Source organism: Convolutriloba macropyga, chromosome 11 (assembly GCF_964194025.1).
Source record: "Convolutriloba macropyga chromosome 11, txConMacr16.3, whole genome shotgun sequence".
Classification (NCBI taxonomy): Eukaryota; Metazoa; Xenacoelomorpha; order Acoela; family Convolutidae; genus Convolutriloba; species Convolutriloba macropyga.
In genome coordinates, this window is record NC_134478.1 from 11981484 (window position 1) to 12003570 (window position 22087).

Below are 22087 nucleotides of genomic sequence, written 5' to 3' on the forward strand. Positions count from 1 at the left end.
CAAATTTCAACTGAAACAGTCTAGTGTTGTCTGTTTTCAAGCAAGCCTACAACTCCAATCTTAGAACATGGGTCGAAAAAGCCCGACAAAATAATGGATGTTTGGGACATTGGTTACGTAATATGGACGTACATTTCTCATCGTTCAATTGGCCGTATAAAAAGCACACTGCAAAATCGAGCGCATTTCGGAACATAAATTTGATTTATTTTGGGAAATGGGACGATGTCAAATTTAAAAACGAATCCTGAAATCTTTCATCACAGAATTAAGATCAATTTTTTATGATACGTGTTCAAACTTGAGTTAAAGTCTCTAATGACTTGCAAATTGATTGGCAAAGTTCTGAGAAACAAAATGTCAAATTTTCCTTTAATTTTATTTGCAATTGTCCACATTTAGCATTTATTTTGCTAATATTTTTTTAACTTTGCAATTTAGTTGCAGCTTTGACCTTAATTTAACCATAATTTGGCATTGGATTTGCCTATAGAAAGTTAGCCCGAAAAAGCTTTAAAAGTATTATGAATAAGCATGGCAAAATTTCAATCTAAGACATCAACAATGTGTTCCTTCCGTCTTCAGTTTTTAAGTAATCTTAAGATTTTTTTTGTAATTCTTGTCGAAGTCGTGATCTTTTTCGAAAGGGGCGTCCTTGTAAATATAACCAAAAAAGGCCGATTAAAATCTGTGTAAAAGTAATGCCATTTCGTGTGTTTCATCTGTAGGAAGCCAACGATTCAAGACAATGAAATCAGTCACAAAAGGTCTAAAAAGACATAAAATTAGTGACAAAGCTGAAATTTGGACTATAATTGAATTTTGCTAAAAAATTTTATCGAGATATATCTTGGGAACTATTATCAAGCGAAAAAAAATCTGAATCCTCCAATTTTTGCTATTTCTTGAAAATAAATTCATTTGTTGAATTTTTTTCGGAGTGTGCTAGCGGTTTTTGAAGTCAAGCTTGATTAGAATTGGATGCAATCAAAATGCTATAAAGCCATTTCTTTAAATTTCTTCAATTTTACTTGTGTGGGTGAGGGAAGGACCATCAAGTTCAAATTTGAGCACCTGGTTTTTAGAGACTTCAATTTTTGACGTCCTAAATTGTAATGTACTGCGCTAAAATTGTTTTAAATATTTTGATCATTTAACAAATTGTATTAGAAGTCATAAGTAATTTGTTCACTGGTAAGCTGGTGAAAACAGATTTTTATTCATTCGAGAGTTCAATTATATGATTTTATAATTTTTATAAATTTTTTTTCCTCATTTTTGAAGGAGCATCATAATTAGTCAGTTTTTTATTCGAATTTTTTTAAAAAAAAAGTTGATTGGTTGACCATGTTTGCTGCGCTTTTTAGTTGAGCTCCTCTGCCAAACGAGATAGCTATTTTTGATTGTATACCCGATGTATAACTTCTAATATTCTATTGTTGTCGATGTAAATTTTAATTCTGAACTTTTTTTCTTTTTCATTGTTTTCAGTTATAATTCTTTATTTAGTTGAGGTCTAATTATCAGCAGTCGCACAATCAATGCAGAATTCTTAACAATCTGGCGAGTAAAATTTTTTTTTTGAAAATAATTTTAATTCTTGCAAGATGATCTTTGTGTGCAGGACTTGCAATATCTGGCAGGATAGGCTTTTGGTCTCAACTTTTGAATGAAGAAGCTGAAAAAGTGAATTTGGTAATCGTTTTTAGTTTGAAATAGCTAAATTTATTGGTCAATGATATCTCTCAACTCATTTACAAATGTATGTATTATTCAAAAATTTTTAGTGTTCTGACCCCCATTATGGGGGAGGAACTATATGCTCAACTAGGGTTTCTCATTGTACAGTCATCCTTGGCCGATAGATATATTCATGGTGGAGAATTGTGGGTGATATCATTAGAAAGTTTGTAAAGCGTGGAAGATAGAATTAATAAGATTTTTTAATACGTTTTTTGCGGGCAACCATCCGGGTTTGAAATTTTGTGAACTAAAGACTGATATACGTTTTTTTCACGTGTTTCGGAGTTTATACCCACTTTTTCTTCATTATTATTGAAAATTGTTGAATTTGCCATCAATGGCTATCTTTCAAATTTTTGAAAAGGGTCATGGCCTGTGGCTTTTTGTTGTATTTTCGCAATGTCCCTCTAGATTGACGGCCGACTAACGTTAAAATGTGACTAAAAAAACGCTTATAGTCTTATAGTCTTTCCAGATGGTAGCCTATAGTTTTAATGGCAGTATTACAAGGTCTTTTTGTAAAATTGATTATAGAATTATGAGTTCTGCCTGTATTCGTTGATATTTTGTGAGCTCAAGACTTAGTTTCCATTATTGAGATGCAAAATTGGCTTCCTATGAAGTTAAAATTAAACATATCTGATTTATATCTGATGCTGTTTAATTTTATGGTTGCAATAACTTTAATGATATTTGTTTGAAAATAAATGCTAAAAAGCATTGAATTTTTGTTCTATGCCATTTTAATCAATTTATTCAAATCAATTTCTAGCATAGTCGCAGTACAATTTTCCTTCTGAAAAGAAAATAATCTGTTTAAATTTTTTTACTATAAATTCTTTATGGTTCTGATGCTTCGAGATTTCCAGCAAAATTTTTGTGACTACTGGATATTTGCCAACTCTTGAGATTCTTTATTAATTTTCTTCTTATATCAACATTAATGGCGGTTTTCGTCTGACTAGGAGAGTTGTTGAAAACATCTGTTGGTTTCAAAAAACAGCTTATGATTTTAACAGACACCATTATTCCGACGTTTTATCTGACAGTTTTGCCTGGTTTCTTGATTTTTGGACCTAATTGCCGCTTTTTAGTCATTTTCTGGGTAATGATATGTCTCAATGCCTCCTATGGCACTATAAACGCACCTATCTAATTTTTTCTGCTTATGTTTTTTTTTAATTGGGAAGTAAATTTTTTCAACATGCAAACGTACTTTCAATTGTTGCCCTGTTGTGCTTTTTTGTACACTTTTTACCCAGTCACTTTATTGACCGGTCCCATTTTTTCTGCCGCTGTACCGGCAATTGTTTTATGTTACTTAATTTTTCATCTGATGCTTTAACTGATGCCGCTTAGAATTTGATCTGGCTTTATCGGATGTCATTTTGACTGTGTTAATAAGTGTTTGCACAAAATTGATCTTGATTTTTGGTTGTAAATAACGTTTGCTTTTGTTAGTTGATTTTGTTGTTTATCTGGTCTCCTGATTTCATCAATGGAAGGTCTCATTAACTCTTTGATTATTATTTGTTTTTATTTATTTATTATTAATTATTTATTATTTTTGACTATTATTTATTATTATTTGTTTCATTTTCGCACTACTGACGGGTTACATAGAAGTCTTTTTAGAATTTTTAGATGAAATCAGTTGGTTGGTCAACTTTACCGTTTTTTATTCTTGTTTTTGTAGAATCGACGCCGGATCTCGTTACGCACAATTTCATCTCCTTTGAAGTGAAGTACATGATGATTTTTTCAATTTTGGCTTCCATATGAAGCTATTTTGAGATTAATACTGATTTTTTTAACTTGGATTTTTAGTTTGACCGTAGTTAAAGTTTTTGATATTTTGTCCTTTGTCTTTTCTCGTAGTCTTATCAATGGCGTACTTCATCGGCATTCTAATGCGGTATTATCTATTTCGTTTAATGGTTTCCAATTGAAACAGTTTTTAACTCATTAACCAATTAATTTCGAACAGTTTCTTTTCCGAACTGTGAATTTCTGGTTTCATTCTCTTCACGATTTGGTAGAAAATTCAGTTTAAAAATGTGGATGAGCGGGGTCGGAACATTGTGCCAAAGCATAATGCGGAGACTCCTGGTTTCGTATTGCAGTGCAGTTTCCTTGGGGTTGTGCTATCTGTCGAGAGGGTAATTTGTCAAAGAGGGTTCTCTGTCGAAGAGAGTTTCCCTGCAACAATGGTTTTGTTTTTCTGTAACTCAGAAACCAGAAAAAAAAGAAAAACGTGGGAAGGGATGAAGCAAAAACGAATAGAATGGCACACGGCCTGGTTATTTAGACGAACGACAAACACAAACCGAAAAGAAAAGGTATGCTCCAAAAACTAAGAGGGCTGTTTCAATATAAATAATGGTTTCCTTGAAGTTAGTTATTCCTGATATAACTCTAGATTTTACAAGAAAACTGCTAGCTAAATTTCTGTCTTCCAAAACCTAGCAAATTAAATTTTTTTGCAAGTTTTTGTCAGATAAACTTCTGTCTTACAAGATCTTGCGAGATAAATTTCTTTCGTGCAATTTGAACTTCTTGTGCACGAATCTTGAAATATATGACAGGATAACCTTTTGATCTCAACTTTGTTACGCAGTACCAGAGTTATGAAGAGAAATTTGGATATGGTAATCTTTTTTAGTATGAAAACAGTTATATTTACTCGCAGTTGATATCTTTTCTATCACTCAACTCATTTACAAATATATGTATCTTCTTCTCAATATATTATTTTTGTTTACTCTTCTTATATAAATTTTCACTATAAATCTTTCAGAGCATCAGGATATTAAATCACCTGGCATGTCAGTAGTAAAAAGAACTGACTAGAGGAACAACGGGGAGGGGGGGGGCACTTTTTGCAACGCGACAACGGGATGGGACAATAACCTAAAAGGAAAAAATATGACTCATTACCAAAATTGTAAACTTGCAAAAAAAATTGCGTTGCAAAAAGTGTCCCCCCCCCCCCCCAGTTCCTCTGGTCAGTTCTTTTCACTACTCATGTCTCAAGGAAGCAATGATGGACACACTTTGCTTAACTTATTTGCTACTTTTTTGAGAAATTGTTTTACATCACATGGCGCGTGAACAATATCTTGATAAGCTAAATTTATCCTAAAATGCAGATTTACGCCAATCGTTTTTGGCAGAGATCTTTACAAACAACAAGTTAATTCCAGTTTTTTACCTGCAAATACCTGCAAAATTGTACCTTTTTTTCAAGTTAACTCGTTTGAACTTGAATTATATCTACTTCAAAACCCATTCAGGAGCCCAGAAAATTAGCCCTTAATTGGTCTACCCCTGATTTCAAAAGGGTATTTTTTTCTTGAAAGAGACCTTATTATTTTCTGTGGTGGTTTATGTACTAATGATAACAGTGTACACGCGAACGTTAGCTTCAAAAATCCAAATTAATTGTTCTCTGACGATGATCGAGAATTTACAAAGGCTGCTTTTATTGGGGAAAAATAGCCCAGGAACGGACGGATACACGTTGACTACCACGGCCGTGCGTTCTGCTTTCCGTTGTTTTTTTTATATCTGGATTAATTTTGTATCTGCAGTGATGCACGCTTCAAGCGTTGTATTGATTCCCCCACAAAATAAGTCTTTAATCTTTTGTTGATTTGTATCCGCGAGGCCTTTCAAATAGAAGTTACATTTAGAGCTTTATTCAATCCATACATTTTTGGAGCTGAAGTAAAAAAAAATTGATCACGATCAATTCTAGTGGCATATACATATATAGTCATACTTGTTCATAAGACACATTTTTTGACTTATTTGCTTGAGGCAAATAAGAAGCCATAGCATCTGAAATTTTATTTTATTCAACTTTTAATTCACCCTTAAATGACCCCCCTATTCTTTGGCAAATATAATTTATTCCTATCGCATCTTCTCAAGTTTGTCTGGCATATTCTAATCAAATTTTCGTCCAGTAAATCGATTTCAAGTGGCCGAAATTCCAGTCCCATTCAATCAAATATTGAATTATTCAAGGTCGAGTATATCAATTCAAGATATTTTATTGATATTTTTTGTATTTTTCAAAACAAAGCTTTCGTAGAAAAACAAGTATTTTATCTACTTGCAAGGTAAGAAATTTGATAGGTTTAATTTTTTAATTTTGATTCCGTTTATTTCATCTGTTCATTTAGTTATCTGTTATAGATTCAAAAATATATTAGGTCCCAGAATATATTATTCCCAGCACCTCACCCGTAGCCCAGAACTGTCAGTAATCGAACTATCTAATTATTTGAATATTTGCCTCCCCCCCCCCCGCCCAACCATCTCCCCGCCTGCTATAACCCTCGAACTTTCACGAATCGCGGACCGTACTAATGAATAATTCATATTTTTGTTCCCTATTGCGTAAAATAGTCTTTCTTTTACGCGTAAATACTCGTTTTGTTTTCCAACAAAGCGCTATTAAAATTGAACAAAACGTGCCAAAAGGAGTTTGCGCTAGTTTTGAAATTAACAAAAAAAAACTGTAAAGTGTACAGTGTAAAAAAGAAAACAACTGTCTTGTCTGTAAGAGGCGAAAGTTTAAAAATCCGAAATACTTTTGTAGTTACTTATTCTTATTACCTTCTTATCATTTACCAGCGTTTGATATAATTGACTAAGTAAACAGCAGAGGAAAAATTTTACTATCTAATTATTTTTGATTGCGCTAATACTAATATACTGAAACTTGGTTTTAACATTATAGTTTTCGAGTTCATAATTTATAAATTTGTGTCCGGACTAAACAGTCTCAGACAAAACAGTCCCACACAAAATGGACCCAAATTGCAAAATAATCCCAGACAAAACAGTCCCAGACAAAATAGTCCCGAATGAATATCAAATCAATCACCAGCCTCCGTGAAGCCGTCTGTGTAAGGATGAGCTCTTACTTAACCATAGCTCCAGGTCGACCATAGCCTGACCCATGTTGGCTGCAATAATGGTATCACGTGAAAGTCTCAGACGCAAAAAAAGTGGCCATAGTCACCAAAAAAGAGCGTTCAAGCTAACCAAATAAACAGTCTGAGATGTGAGGAATAATTGAAAAAGGAGACGAGCTCAGAATAGGTTACTGTTAATACACTGCAGACTGAAAGCCTATTGCTGCTCCGCTGCGATTACGCAGAAACACATTTATTTATATGAACGATGATTATACCAAAAAGTTGTTTAAGAAAACACATTTTGGCTAAAACTATGTTGTAATGAGCTTAATATTTGTTCAATGAATTACAATTATATGAATAACCTATGTGGTTCCTTTGTTAATTGGTGTGTATATGTTTAACTCTATGTTTAGTTCAAACTATTTTGTCTGGGACTCTTTTGTCCTGGACTCTTTTGTCCGAGGCTGTTTTGTCCGGGACTTTTTTGTCTGGAGCTGTTTTGTCTGTTCACCTAGAAATTATATACTCATATATATGGAAAAATATTTGGTATAATAATAAATTATATTGATAGTGTTCAGTTCTTTACTTGCTAAATTTTGATAAGCTTTAGACCTTTACAACAAAAAATGTTGAAAAATGTCTGTTAAGGAGCTGAATGGAGCAATGCGATCATATTAAACGTTATAAGGCAAACATTGATCACCATATTTCAAAAAATTCTTGGCTCAAGGACGCCATTTTATTAGTTTTCTCATTCTCTCTGACTTAATGTATTTTTGTTGCGATTGCTTTTTGTCTCCCAGAAGAAAAATAAGCTTCCGCGAAAAATGATATCTCAGTTGTTAATTGCAGCTTATTATAGAGTCTAACAACAATTATTTCAAAACTGTTATTGCCGTTCCCAATATTTTCAAAAGAAATGTGGCAACTTTATGTTTATCCTACTTGTCAGTTCACAAAAATATACAAAGTTCCGAGGTTCTCCAACAACAACCAGAAGTGTTGATTTTCAGTGGAACTTTTTATGAAACATAATTTCGAATGTTAACTAATTTACCGAAAATACGAATCTGTAACCTTTGCTAAAATGCTGGCCTCTTTGACTAAAATTTGGCATTTTTTCTCATATAAAATGAGAGTATTTTGTTGCTGAGCCTGCATCTTGAGAAGGATTAAGGAAAAAATACGGTTGTTGGGTATTTAATAAAAACTTCTGTTTGAAAATCGATAAAATTTATACACATTTTATAACAAGTCATTTCACTCGTCCAATCTGCAAAACTAACAAAATTTCATTAAATACAAAAAAATGTTTTTAGTTGACCGTTTCTGTTTTTCACAATCTGTGTATTAAAATTCGAAGTTTTTTGCAGCAAGAAATCTGAATAGTTAGTAAAAATATAGCCCTTAATTCTATCGGGGCCAAACGAAATATATTCACTTTTACTTAAAAATATGTCCTATGATTCTGATTTCTGGAATAAATCTCTTCAAAGCCGTCCGTACTAAATTTTTTAAAAATGTAATATTGACTCTTAGATTTTTTGAGAAAACGCAGTTGATTTAAAAATAGTTTTCGCCAAAATCTTATGAAAGATGTTTTTCCATGCTAAGAGATTCTTCGTTGCTATCTGTGCTTTGGTGCTCGTTTTCTTTTTACTGCTCTTATTAATAAGGAAGAAAGAAGTTACCACAGGTAATGCTTCAAAATTTCGGGAAAAGTGAAGAGCTAGGGAAAATTTTGGTTCATCTCAAGCAAAAAATTTACGCTACGCAGTTTGACCATAAAAACGTTTTTGCTTTTTGTTGATACTTCGCACAAAAATTAATGGAGCTTGTAAAATTTTTGTTGGTCTGTAACTTAAAATTTCACTAAAAGAATGGTTTTGAACACTACAACAAAACTGAACAACTGGAGGTTGGTGACAGTGCAAATCATCGTTGAATCAGTCTAATGACATTCAATTTTCAATATATGCAGGCTAGTCTTGATTTTTTTTTATTAAAACTCACTGCACGAAAAAAGTATGTTCAGCTTGATTCCAGCCAACAAGGTTTTCTTCAAAAGGAATTCGCTTTTAACATTTACTTTGCGTAGCAAGTTTTAACCACTTAGCTAGGTGCGGTTTGTGCTAATTACCTACAATCTAGCTTAAGAATGAAAAGCGTGTATACTACTACAGTAATTAATCGTTGTAAGCAATTAAAGTATGAGTTTATGTTGCTCAGACTTAACTTCGGTGCATGTGTAATTTTCAGACTGTACATGATTAATTTAGCATGGGTGAACACTATGACTGCGACATAATCATGAAGAAAAATGGCACATAAAGAAACTTAAAACATTCTGGAGATGCAATGTTTCAGAACTGAGATAGGTAGGTTTTTAACTCTTGAAATCTGATAGTGAAGAGCTGAAATGATATTAGACTCCGCGGGCACATTTTTTGTATTAGTTTGAATTTTTCTTAGATTTTACTGATTTTAAAACGGTGCCAGAATTGACTTGTCAAAATCTTTCTATGTACAGTTTGGTCTTTCAATTCGAAAAAAATAGGAGGAGCCGCGATCATAAAATATATATTAAAGTCTGAAAATATTCAATTGCAGGCTAGAATATGGTAACAGTCGTTTTGTTGATTTCAGTTCTTTGAAAAACAAAAGGAGATCTATTAGGTCTTTTTTGACAATTTTTATGTTTCAATTTTCAAGTAGCAGAAATAGTTTGAAATACAGTTCAAATCACCTTGCTGTGGTTCCTTTCTTTCGTAAATTGTTAAAAGTGAAAAATAAGGACAGAAATAATTAACGAAGCGCAGTCGCTACCATCTATTACAAAATAGTATTCAACGCTTATCTGATTTTGCTATCGAGGCATTCATCCCAGTTTGCACACGTTGTGACAAATAAAACTAAATAAGCCATAACTCTCATAGTAAACAAAAATGGAGGTTATCTGAGCGGTTATGACAGACTTCTAAAAACTTGCATCTTGTCTATTTTTGCGTCCACAATTTAAAGATTACAGGCCGTAAGGAATTTGTTTTTTTTTGCTGACCACCAAAAATTTTGTTTCGACTGCAATCGTTTTTGCAAAAGCTTGACCACTGCTCTCGTATCATGCACTATTTACTGTGTAAAAGGAATATGGGAAGATATGGGCGTGCCATCACAGGGGATCATATGAGAAATCTTAAATAACTCAGTAATCATTTTGGATATTGAAAATCTTTCACAGCGAGAACTCTTATGTAACTCGCAACAATAAATAACTAAATATTTAGAAATAACTTAATATGCCCCTATCTCTTAAAAACAAACAAATTTTAACCCAGGTTGAGGTGCCATCCGGAAGTGACCTCTGATCAGACCGTGCCAGACGAAAGTAACCTCTGATCAGACCATTCCAGACGAAACTGACCTCTGATCAGACTAATGTGCGCTCAAAACACCGTGTGCGCTGAATGTGCGCTCAAAATGGTCTCTGATCATACCAATCCCATCCGGAACTGATCTTTGATCAGACCCAAATCAGACCATTGCCAGACGATTGTGCGGCCATGACCCAGACGAAACCCAGACCATTGTCCAGACGATTGTGCGCGTCAGATGACCTCTGATCATACCAATCTCATCCGAAAGTGACCCCTGATCAGAACATTCCCATCCGGAACTGACCTCTGATCAGACCATTCCCATCCGAAAGTGACCCCTGATCAGACTATTCCCATCCGGACTTGACCCCTGATCAGACTATTCCCATCCGGAACCAAAACCCAGACCCTGTAATTATGGTCTGGGAACACACCGTGTGTGTTGGACTTCGGATGATCAGAGGTCACTTCCGGATGGCACCTCAACCTGGGAACGCTTAAAGTGATTATTGATCAGTAAACATTTGAAGTGTTAAAAATTTAGTTTCGGATAAAAAACTTTTTGTTTTGATGACTTTTGGTCTGAGCCATAACCTTGGAAGCTCATATGATTCTTTGCCATTGTAGAAATTAAGTATTAAAAATCGCTAGCAACTGCCTCATTAGAAAATTAGTATGAAAAGAAATATTTTTCCGATAGCGGGCGGACCTTGTTCAAGCCGAAATTGACTGCAAGAATTGCCGCCTACTTAATTAATTTGCTTCAAACAAAACTAAGATCATTTATGAACGATGAAAACCTTACTGATAGCTGAAAAAAGTGATTAGATTAGCAAAACGGGTGGGGTGGGGTGGGTTGGGGTGGGGGGAGTGTGCACTTTGGTATTGGGTCATTACATTTCTCGTGTAACCATTCCCCAACCAACAACATACGGGCTAATATTTACTTTTTCACCGGCACATTTCATACCCACGTGAAATAATACCTACATCACTGTGAGTAGAATTCATCCCATGCATTAAGGGATTGTCTCTAAAAGGCCACGCCCATTTTGATGTTTATACGCCCCAGTAATGGACGCGGTTCTCCCAAAAGTCGGGCGAATATTCTTCTTTCTTTAAATCCCACAGGAATAGAGCTATCTGCTTAAATTTGCAACAAATTTGACCTTGGAGAGTTTTCTCACCTTTGGTGAAATTTATAGTTGAACATCTAAGGCCTTGATCAAAAGAAATTTGGAGATCTTGTTAAAATATAAATTAGACAGATTTTATAACCATTTATTTTTTTGATACCTTATACTTCTGCCGGCGAAACAAACAAAAATAAAGTGAGTAAAAAGTGCAGATTGTATATTACCGGTATTGATTTTCACAACCAAAGCTTTGCTTACAACATTCAAGACTTGGTCCCAAAAATTAATGAAAACAGCAAAGTTAATTTGCCCCATTTTTACCACTTTTGACCAAACTTCACTTTGATATAGATAGAGACAATGATTTATGAAAAATTTCAAAGATTAAATAGCAAATAGTAACTTTCGAAAATTTAAAAAAATGTCTGTATTATCAGCCTTCCTTAGCTAAATTTATAGATATTTCGTTTACCTTCTCCATTATCGTTGATCAACATTCCGCTGGGGTTATCTTGATTTTAAATAACAAGCAAGCAATTGTTAAAAAATAATTAAAAACCACAATTGGTCAGAGATTTACATATATTGAGTGAGATCTTATAATACGTCTTATCGAAAATGTATGAGAAGTCAAACAAGGAGGCTCGGTAATGTGCGTACGCACATAATGATCCGACCAAACTCACCAACATTTTTGGCATATTTGGCTACCAAATGATGAAGAGATGGAAAACTTTCAAAGACAGAAATATCGTTCAATAACCAATGGACTATAATGATGCCACGCTGGACTACTGGAAAATGGGACTACTAGAATAGTAGTAGTCGAAAGACAATAATAAAAGTTTAAAACTAAATATTAACTACGACAAAAACTCGATTTCTGTATTTTAAAAAAACGATAATACAATCAAACTCGCGTCAGACAAAAACTGAACAAAACAAACTAAAAAAACAGAAAAAGTTCTGGGACCGGTCCTCAATGCGACTTGGTAACATGCCAACAAAAATCAAAAATGTGCGAAGTACAACAGTAAACATCGATTTTTGAAAACATTTAGTTTTAACTGATTAATATCATTAGATATTGACTGAAGTGACTAAAATGTTCATTATTATCTCCATAAGAAGTAATTCAGACCCGTAGAAATCAATTGTACGCCATACCACTACTAAGAAAAGGACAAATAAGGGAAAAATTAAAAAGTTCAATTAAATTTTGCGCGAAAATGGAAGTGAAACCTTTTGAGTCATAAACTTGTTACTAAGAGAATTTAAAAAAGTTATAATGGGAAGCATCTGGAAAGCCAATGGGGCCTGCGATTAATTTTCTGTTTTAAAACAAAAGTTCTTTGAAAAGTAAAAATCTCAAACACTTTTTAAAATCTCGTAGTAACATTAGAAGCTAAGTCGAAAAACAAACGGTTTAAACTAAAACTGTTAAAATGATTAAACTATAGCTGATGGGGAACTGGTTTTGGCCTGTTTTTAAAGGGAATAAACTCAAATCCATTCATATACGATTATAAAAAACGGCGAAGCTGAAGATCCCAAATGATGAACACAAATAATAGACAAATGACATTTCAGCAAAAAGAGATGGTTTAAGTTGCATTACAATTAAACAAAAAGAGATGGATTAAGTTGCAACACTTCAGAAAGCCAATTGGGCCAGTTATTGATACCACTAAGTCGAGAGACTACAAAATAACAACAAACACAGGCAGAAGAGAAAACTTCATAAACAGGTTTTCGATACCACAGTATTCAAGGTACTATATATATAAGATATTAACTGCAAGAACTCACTTGCATTTCTTCTGAACATCAACAAGTCTTCTTTCTAAAAAGACTGCGTAGAAATGAAATCAAAAACCCAAAAATTGAACAGTTTTGAAATCTTAATCGTTTTTTTTTGTAAACCCAATTTGTCGAAGCCATCAGTCAAAACATATAACCAATATAGAAAATATTGTTTGAACCAACAAAAGTAATTCAGACTTCTTAATAGTGAGATTGAGTTACTTTGTGTCAAAAATGAAAGCAAAATAATAGAATAATCCTATTTTTTTAAACTAATTTGAAAGTCATTTAAAAAGACAGATATAAACTTGATTCTTTAAATAAGATCAGTCATTTGTCCTGGCGAAGCAATTGAGACCTATCTTAATCAGGTTTATGTCGTGCAACAACAAAGAAAGACAGACATAGAGGTCAGATGCATATTTGTTCAACGTCGTGTAATTTCCCAAAAATGCTTTCCTTTGTTTGGACTTGCAATATTGTGATAATTTGACAAGGAAACAAAATGAGCTTATAAAAAATTCAATTTTGCTAAAAAATGAGCACTCGTAGTATCATAAACAAAGATCCATTAGATATATACATATATATATATATATATATATATATATATATATATATTTATATATATATATATATATATATTTATATATGAAACCATTACAAACATAAATTTAAGTATCACGGGAAATGTGTTTTTGAATGCTTTTACTCTGATACCACGCCAGAAATTTAGAGAAATGAGGTAAAATGTGGCAAAGTTTAAAAATCAACCACATTTTCTTAAAACATTTATATTCAAAGTCATAGGGGACATTAGATAACAATTTAAAGCACTATCTAGGTTCATTTATGCCTCATAAAGAAGCCAGACGGATCTTTGATTGGGAGACTAAGTTATTGGACTACAAAAAATTTAGCAAATAAAAAAAAACTTTTACAATAGGAATTTGTCAGAGCCATAAAAACCGAGAACTTAACTCTGAAAACACAATATTAGGATATTTGCATTTATCTCACAACTTGTAATTGTCATCCGCCAATAATTGAGCTCTTGTTTGAAATGCTTGTCAGTAATTTACATAGCAAACTATAAGTGCTGAAATGTTATGCAAAAAAGGCCGTGCTCCATTATAGTCTAAGAATTTTTTTCACTATGGGGATCCATTTGGAGATCATACTGCACGTCTAAAAATAAACTCATTTGTTCAATGGTTGCGATCTAGAATATTTTTCGAGCAAACATTTTTCAATATATCAAAAATAAAGAAAGCATTTTGTAAAATTGTCGAGTTTATATTTTCCAAATTATTGATTCAACGTGTCAGTTTTACCGGGTCTGATCCCAGGTTGCTGCGGTAACAATAGCAATCTACCGTTGACAATTTTAACATATTTTAAATAATATTAGCATAACTGTGCCAAAATTTCGCAAAAAATACTGAAAATGTTAATTAAACTGTCAAATATTTCGCAAATCTTTTTATTTCCATATTCTAGGATGTACGTGCTGTATGCTTTTTAATGATACCACTCTCATTTCTCTATGATTAATATGTCGATCGGCCAAAATTGACTGAACAAAAAAACCTATTTGAGTAGATAGTTCTTCACCCCACTGAAATGGGTTGGAACAACTATTGCAAAATATCTACTGAAATACTTTTCAAAATCACAGTGACCCAATGAGTTACTTGATAAGTGCTTATACGTTAACTTGCATAGAATTATTTTTTAGATCATAGGTGGAAAAATCCAAAATCCCTTGGGTATTTTTCCGAACGATGCAAAACTTTTTAAATAAGGTAAAGCTCAAAAACTTTAAATTCGGCAACTATTTTTGGGGAACAAGATATCAAAAAGTTCAGAAAAACTGGACAAATACTGAACTCCAAAAACAAATCAGAACGGTTCAGTTTTTCCAATTACGCCGCAGAATTTTTACGCCGTCTGTTCTTTGTCCAGGCAACAGTCGACACTTTTTCGTCAAATTTTTGAAAAACGCGAAAAAAATGGTTTTTAAAGCGCATGATCGGCAGTTTTTGAATCTATGACAAAAGTTTAGTAACTAGAAATTTTATTGCCATTGCTTTATAAGCATTTTTCATGCTGAAAGAAAAGAGTTAAGCTCCTCAAACTGTCCTTTTTCTGGTAGTTTGCTTCATATTATGATTCAAGTAAATGCAATTCTTGAGTTAACTAATATAAACACAAAATATGTGAATTTGTCTTCTAGTCAATTCATTTCATGTCTTAAGTATTTTTTTTAAATCAGAAACAAAAAATGGTTTTCATTTTCTAGAAAAGGAAGATGCTTCAGAAATCTTAAACAAAAAATTTTAAGTTATTTTTATTTCTGCGTTTTTTTGTTCGGAACTAACAATCTGATCTGTTTCTTAATCAGTAGACCAAAATGTTCTTTCAATTTGGCAAATTTTTATGAATAAGGTTGCCATAAATTAAAATTTTGACTTTTTTTCCAATAATGACTTTTTCTTGGGACGTTTTTTGATCAGCTTTACTTAGTTTTTCTTTTGCCGTAACTATGCTTTTAATGACCATAGTGATGTTTTATTGACATTTCTGTTCACTGTCTTTGCATTTGTCAACAATTTTTGTGTTCTGCGTTCCTCTTCAGATTTTTGTCATCAGAGAAAAGAAGTTTTCATATAGAGCATAGTGGTTAAATCGTTAAAAAAAATTGTTCCGCTTGTACTCCAATTTTCCGAATACTTTTAAATTTCAGAAAAAATTTATATCGGTGTTAATTGTTATTTTTTCTGGTGGAATAGTTGACATGGGGTAATTGCAAACCCATTGAATTATTTTGAATGCTGGGTTTGTCATAAACACGTAATAAAAAATCCGCCTAAAAATTGCAGTAAGCAATGGAAAATGTTTTATACTATGCTGCAAATAAACTAAGACTATAAATACAGAATTCCCTGACTCTGTAAAACATTTTACGACGTCTGCGTCATATAATTTAAGTTCTGATTTTCGGTTGACATTCTACGCTTTGAACTTTGAATTTTAGTTCTGTTCAAGTTACCGTTATTACGCTTCATATAACTTTCTCAAGTTCGGTATAAAAACACAATAATTATTTTAGTTATATTATAATTAAACCCTTTGGCTCTGTTGATCAAGGAACGCAACCAAAAAAATAGCAAGGCAATTTTAGTAACTAAGTTGTTAATATCACAAAACTTTTTACCAGTTGAGTTTTTACCCGCGTAAAGCAATCGAACCAAACGAAATTATGTTTTAAACCTCTTGGTTGAGGCAATCTTTAGTTACTAATTTGTGGATTTTCTAGGTGGAATAATATGAAATTATATACTTTTTTGATCGAAAATGCAATTTTTCAATATTGTTTCCATCAATTTTCAGTTTTTAACAATAATCATAAATAACTCCCGCAAATCAGAAGATATGACATTTCGAACAAAAAAATCAATCATTTGAATATCAGCCACTCTCTAAAATTTTAAAGTTTTTTATAACTGAAACCAAAAACACGGACTTGAGTGGCAAAGCTTTTAAGCGCTGAACCAGCACATTTCAAGAAAAAAAACTTAATTCAGTTCCGAAACATTGTATCTCCAGAATATTTTAAGTTTCTTTATGTGCAGTATTATTGTCGTGGTCAATAAAACGGGTCAAAAGATTTCAATATGTTGAACTTAAAATTAAAATTGGAACTGAAAATATATTTAAAAAAATTAGCTTGTTTTTATAGTAATTGTCTATGACAAAATATACAGAGAAATTTTAGATTAGCTAAAAATATTTTACATGATTGACATGTGAATAGATCTTAGCTCCGAATCCCGGATGTGATTTTCTATTTTTATCAACATTTCATGAACACCATATATGGCCTAAGTACAATCGAGTTCATTGGTTGGTGGTGGGTGGATGTTAGAATCAGGTTTCTGTTAGTGGGAGTAATTACATCTGACATATGATTTATAGGTCAATAAGATAATGACAGCACCGAGACAAAATTAAAAATTAGAATTGAGTTTAATTTTGCGACCATAACTTATCAACATACCCTCTGGTGGTTGAAGTTGTTGATGCTCTGCAGATGATGTGGCTGCAGAAGCTTCATCTTGATGTCAGGGTCCCACATCTGTGTTCTGAAGTTGTGATTCTGGTTGAGATATAGTCTCCTCCACTCCTAGTTCAGTTTTCACATTGTCCTCGTTTGGTCTTGGAATTTGGTTGTCGCTCACTAGAATAGTTCTTGTTGAGTTTTCGGGCTGTATGAAAGATTTGTTTAAGCCCTTCTTGATGATGAAGGTAGCAGGAACTGCCTTTGTCTTTTCATTGGCCTAGAAATGGTTCGCACAAATCGAATTCTGCTATTGCTGGTAGTCTCACTCTGAGTCCCAACAGTAGTTCAACTGGAGTTTTGCTCCTCGTCTTTGAAGTGTTGCGGTGTGTCATCAGTGCCGTTTGAAGGAATGCTCCAAATGATACACTAAGATTGGGACTCCATGCTTGAAGTGCCCGCTTCACTGTCTGAACTGCTCTTTCAGCTAGTCCATTAGCTCTTGGATCATAGACGAGTGATTTCATTTTCCTACTTCCCAGTGATTCACACCAATCTTTAAGGTCACCACTTACAAATTCAGGACCAATATCAGATACTAAAGTTTTTTGTATTCCGAATCTTGCAAAGATTTGACTAAGATATATTTTAACTGTTTCTGATGTTCTATTTCCCGTGGGAAAAACTTCTATCGAGTCAGAACCCGCGTCAACAATTACTAAAAAATTGCCTTGAACCTTAACATGAGCCATGTGGAGCCGTTACCAAACGTCGGCGTCTTCCATGTACAGACTGTTTTTCCTAGGTTAGGGCTGTCCATCTAACAATTCTTACATTTACTAACAAAACGCTGAACCTCTTGGGTAATGCGAGGCCACCATGCTGTCATCTTGACTGATGCCTCGGTTGAATTATTCCAAGGATGAGTCTCTTGCGCTTTTGCCAAAACCAAGTGTCGTAGTTTGGGTGGAATGAAAGGAACAACACCTCTGAAGATTATTCCATTGTGTATAGTCAGTGCATCTTTCTGTTGCTCAAATGCTTTTTCCGCTTCTGAACATTGCCTCCAATTGCCGCTTTTGATTCGTTTCATTATGATCTAGAAGAGTCAGTTTGTTCCAAGTTTGGTTTTGATTTCTGCTTGGGTCACAAATCACTCTGAGCAAAGTATATGTTATTGATTTCGGAGCACACTCGAGCATTGTCGGATTCGTTTTCGTCAAAATCCGTTCTGCTCAAAGCATCTGCATGGGGTATCTGCTCTCCTGGTGTGCATTTCAACTCATATTCGAAGCCCATCAGAGCTATTGCCTATCTTGTGATTCTGGCTGATGCTGTCTTCGGGATCTCCTCGTCTGATGCAAAGAGGTATTTGAGTGGTTTGTGGCCCGTTTGTAGGGTAAATCTTCTTCCAAGAAAAAAATGCTTCAGTCTTGTGACCACAAACGCAACTGCCAGTGATTCCCGCTCTATGTTCAAGTAGTTTTTCTCCGCTGGAGTCTAATTTCTCGATACATATATCACTGAATGTCTTTCTTGCAAAAAAAGTCGCCAATGACTTTTTCAGAGGCGTCAGTATTAACTGTTGCTTCTTTTTGTAAACTATATGGCTTTACAAGTGGGTTAGCACATATTTCTTTTTTATGTCTCCAAAAACCTTTTGTTTTATTTTGCCCCATGAGAAATCCTTATTTCTCATGTTATTTAAAGATAGCATTTTTGTTGCGAAATCAGGAATCAATCTTCCGTATAAATTTGCTAGCCTGAAAAGCAATTCAAATTGCTTGTTTTTAGTTGGTGCTTTTACATTTCTTATTTTTTCATTATTTTTGAGAGCTGGCGATATTCTGCCTTTTGCTATGGAGTATCCCAAAAAACTAGATAATTCTTAGATTTTTCTCATTTATATTAAATTTTTCTCACGTGGTCGACTCTTGACTGCAAGCATCCTCTTGTAGAACTGCTCCTTGGTAGTTACATACACCAACACATTGTCTTAAAAACACGCCCCTGATTCCTTGGAGTATTGATTCGATGCAGTTTTGAAAGATTGAGGAAGAGTTTTACAATCCTTGAGGTAGTCGGCGCATCTTTAACAGTCCCTGAGATGTGTTGATTATGCATATATCTTTTGCCTCTTCGTCAATTTCAATTTAATATCAGACATCTGTGAGGTCAGTTTCACCAAAGTATCAGGCCCCATGTAGGTTGAGGAAGATCGTCTCCGGGTTTGGTAGGGGGTAGTCCTCATCCCTGTCCTTGCAATTGATATGAACTTTCAAGTCCACACAAAGTCTCAGTTCTCCACTCTTTTTCCCTGCCACAACACTGGAGATGCATTAGTGACTACTCCTGGCTGTACTGGCTCAGGGATGCCCTGTCAGACCATCTTTTCCAGCTTCTCTGTGACCTTGTCTTGAAGAGGTAGAGATATTTTTCTGGCTTTGCAGAACATTGGCTGTGATCCTTTTATCAGTTTCACCTGAACTTTGTAACCCTTCAAAGCAGGTAGGTGCTAGGCTTTGATGTTGTTCACGCCGTGCTTGGCTAGGAGGTCTCTACCAAGCAGTCCAATTTTTTTAGACTGCACAGCTGCTAGTTGTTTTTGTGTGAGCCTGCTTCAGTTCATCTCAACGTCACATGTAAGTGATCCCAGAAGCGTTGATTGATGACCATCATAAGCTTTGAGATGTCTTATTTTAGCATCCAACTTAAACTTACCAAGCTCAGCCCATATAATTGATAATATCACTGTGCTATCTGCACCTGTGTCTACCTGCATCTTCAATTAGCAGTTATTTATTGATATTTTCCCATGTCGCAGACACGCTAAAGCTTTGTTCTTCAGTATAAAAAATTCACATCTCCGATTGTGGAGTTGCTTGCACTGAAGAAAAACTTTCTTCTTCGCAAAAGTTATCTGTTTAATGTTTTTACCTAAATTTGTTTGGACTCTGCTTCTAAACATTTTTGAGAAGTGACCCACCTTTTCACAGGTTTTGCAATTTTTTTAACGTTGGACATGGTCTACTAGAGTGTGGCTTACCTCCACACCTAGTGCACATGTTGTTGCTTTTATTAGCCGTATATTTTTCATTTGGTTTTCAAAAGGTTTTTTTGAAGTTGAACCCAACGGCTTCTTTCACAGTAAAAAGCTTATTACCTGATGACGAACTTGCGAAAGCCATTGCCAGACTTCTGAACTGTAAATTTTCCTTTATTTCCGTAAACGACATTGATGATTTTGCTTTAATACTATCTAGTTGTCTAAGTTTTGCTTCAGGGTCCCTCAAATCTGAGATAAACTTTATTTTTACCAACTCCTCTTCAAGATTGGCCGCTGTTTTGAGTTTTTCAAAGACAAAATAGCGTGCTTTCTCCCTAAGACGCGCTACGAAATCGTCGTCCGAACCCCCTAAACCTTGTATTACGAACAGAAATTGAGCTCTTTCTGCCATTACTACTCTCTCTTTATAAATGTATTTCTGTATGGCCAATCTGATGTCTTTATAGGGAGTGGCTAACAAACTCCTATGACTCCTTGGGCTCCTAAGTTTAATAAATGCATCTTGCCCGCATATACTAAGACAGAGATTGGTTACCTGTAGGTCTTGGACAATACCATTGGTGTTGGTCTTGTACTCCTTCTTCTCTGCGCAAAAGACATAATAAACGCTGAAGCTGATAGGAACTTTGCTTAAATTTGGGTCTCTTTGCCTAACATTTGGCGTCGTGGTCGATAACACGGGTCAAAAGAATTCAATAGATTGAATTTTAAATTAAAATTGGAACTGAAAATGTACAAAATTACCTTGTATTTGTAGTACTTATCTATACGAAAATATACAGAGAAATTTTATATTAGCTAAAAATATTTTACATGATTGACGCGTGAAAAAAATCTTAGTTCCTAATCCCGGATTGGATTTTCTGTTTTCATCAACATTTCATGAGAAGCATATATGGCTTAGGTACAATAGAGTTCACTGTTTTGAGGTCGATGGTTGTTAGAATCAGGTTTCTGTTGGTAAGAGTCGTTACTTCTGACATATGATCGATAGGTCCATAATGTATTCATAGCGCCGAAACAACATTAGAATTGAGTTTAGTTTTCTGGTCATTGCTTATCGAGAGGTTAGTTCTTCTTTTGTTCTTTGATACTTTGATAAAGAAAACTTCTAATTTTCTTGATGTTTCTTCGAAACCATTACAATTTTTTCTTCATTATGATTGTATTGAGGTCAGAGAGTTCGCCCAAGATAATTTTATCCTGTATAGTCTGAAAATTACTCACACTCCATAATTAAGTCTGAGCAGAGTATTGTCATACTTTGTAGCTTATAACTAGTCGTTACTGTAGTGTTATACACACTATTTATATTTAAGCCTGTTTTTAGGCACTTACAACAAAGATCATTTAGCTCAGTGATTATGACTTGGTACGCAAATTAAATGTTACAATTACACACGCGGAAGTTCGAATAACATATAAAGCAAACCTTTGTGGGAGTTCAGCTGAGCATAAAATTTTTCATGGGGTAAATTTTACTCAAAAATCAGACTGGCCATTTTAAATAGTGATATGAACAGAAAACTGGCCATCCTAAAATACAGAATGTATTTAAACTGATTCAGCGTTGATTTGCTCTGCCACCAAACTCCGGGAAACAAACGATTTTTGTTCTTGAATTTTTTAGTATAGTTGTTCACTCTGTGATTTTATGTCAGCTTTCTCATTTTGAGTGCTTTGTCTCAATCGCATTCCTGTTTGGGTCTTGAACAGCAAACATTTCTTCCAACCAATTCTTTATAAATTTTTGATTAAATTTTTTAAATCAAATTTAAGCATTATCAGTTTTTTTGCGTCTCTGAGACTCGCATAACCCGTTTCGGTATTTTTCGATTGAATTTTAGCTTGAGAATTTTTTCAAAGATTAAAATAAAACAAATCGAAAGACTGATTGTCAGCTGGCGCTGTAATAGAGAGTTTGTGATGTGTTTCATAACTCATTGAATTGGTATCAGCCCCTACGTAAC

At 34.0% G+C, this 22087-nt stretch overlaps 1 protein-coding gene across 6 annotated transcripts in view; it reads left to right on the top strand.

The window, feature by feature from the left end:
- The window catches only part of LOC142349955 (uncharacterized), a 48282-nt gene that overhangs the window by 7859 nt on the left and 18336 nt on the right, over positions 1-22087 (top strand). For 3 of the 6 annotated variants that reach the window (XM_075401817.1, XM_075401818.1, XM_075401821.1), the window contains exon 1: positions 11759-11776. The exons of 1 other annotated variant lie outside the window; for it this stretch is intronic. The gene's annotated coding sequence lies outside the window, so the exon portion shown is untranslated. 2 more of the 6 variants (XM_075401820.1, XM_075401819.1) reach the window with 2 other exon arrangements.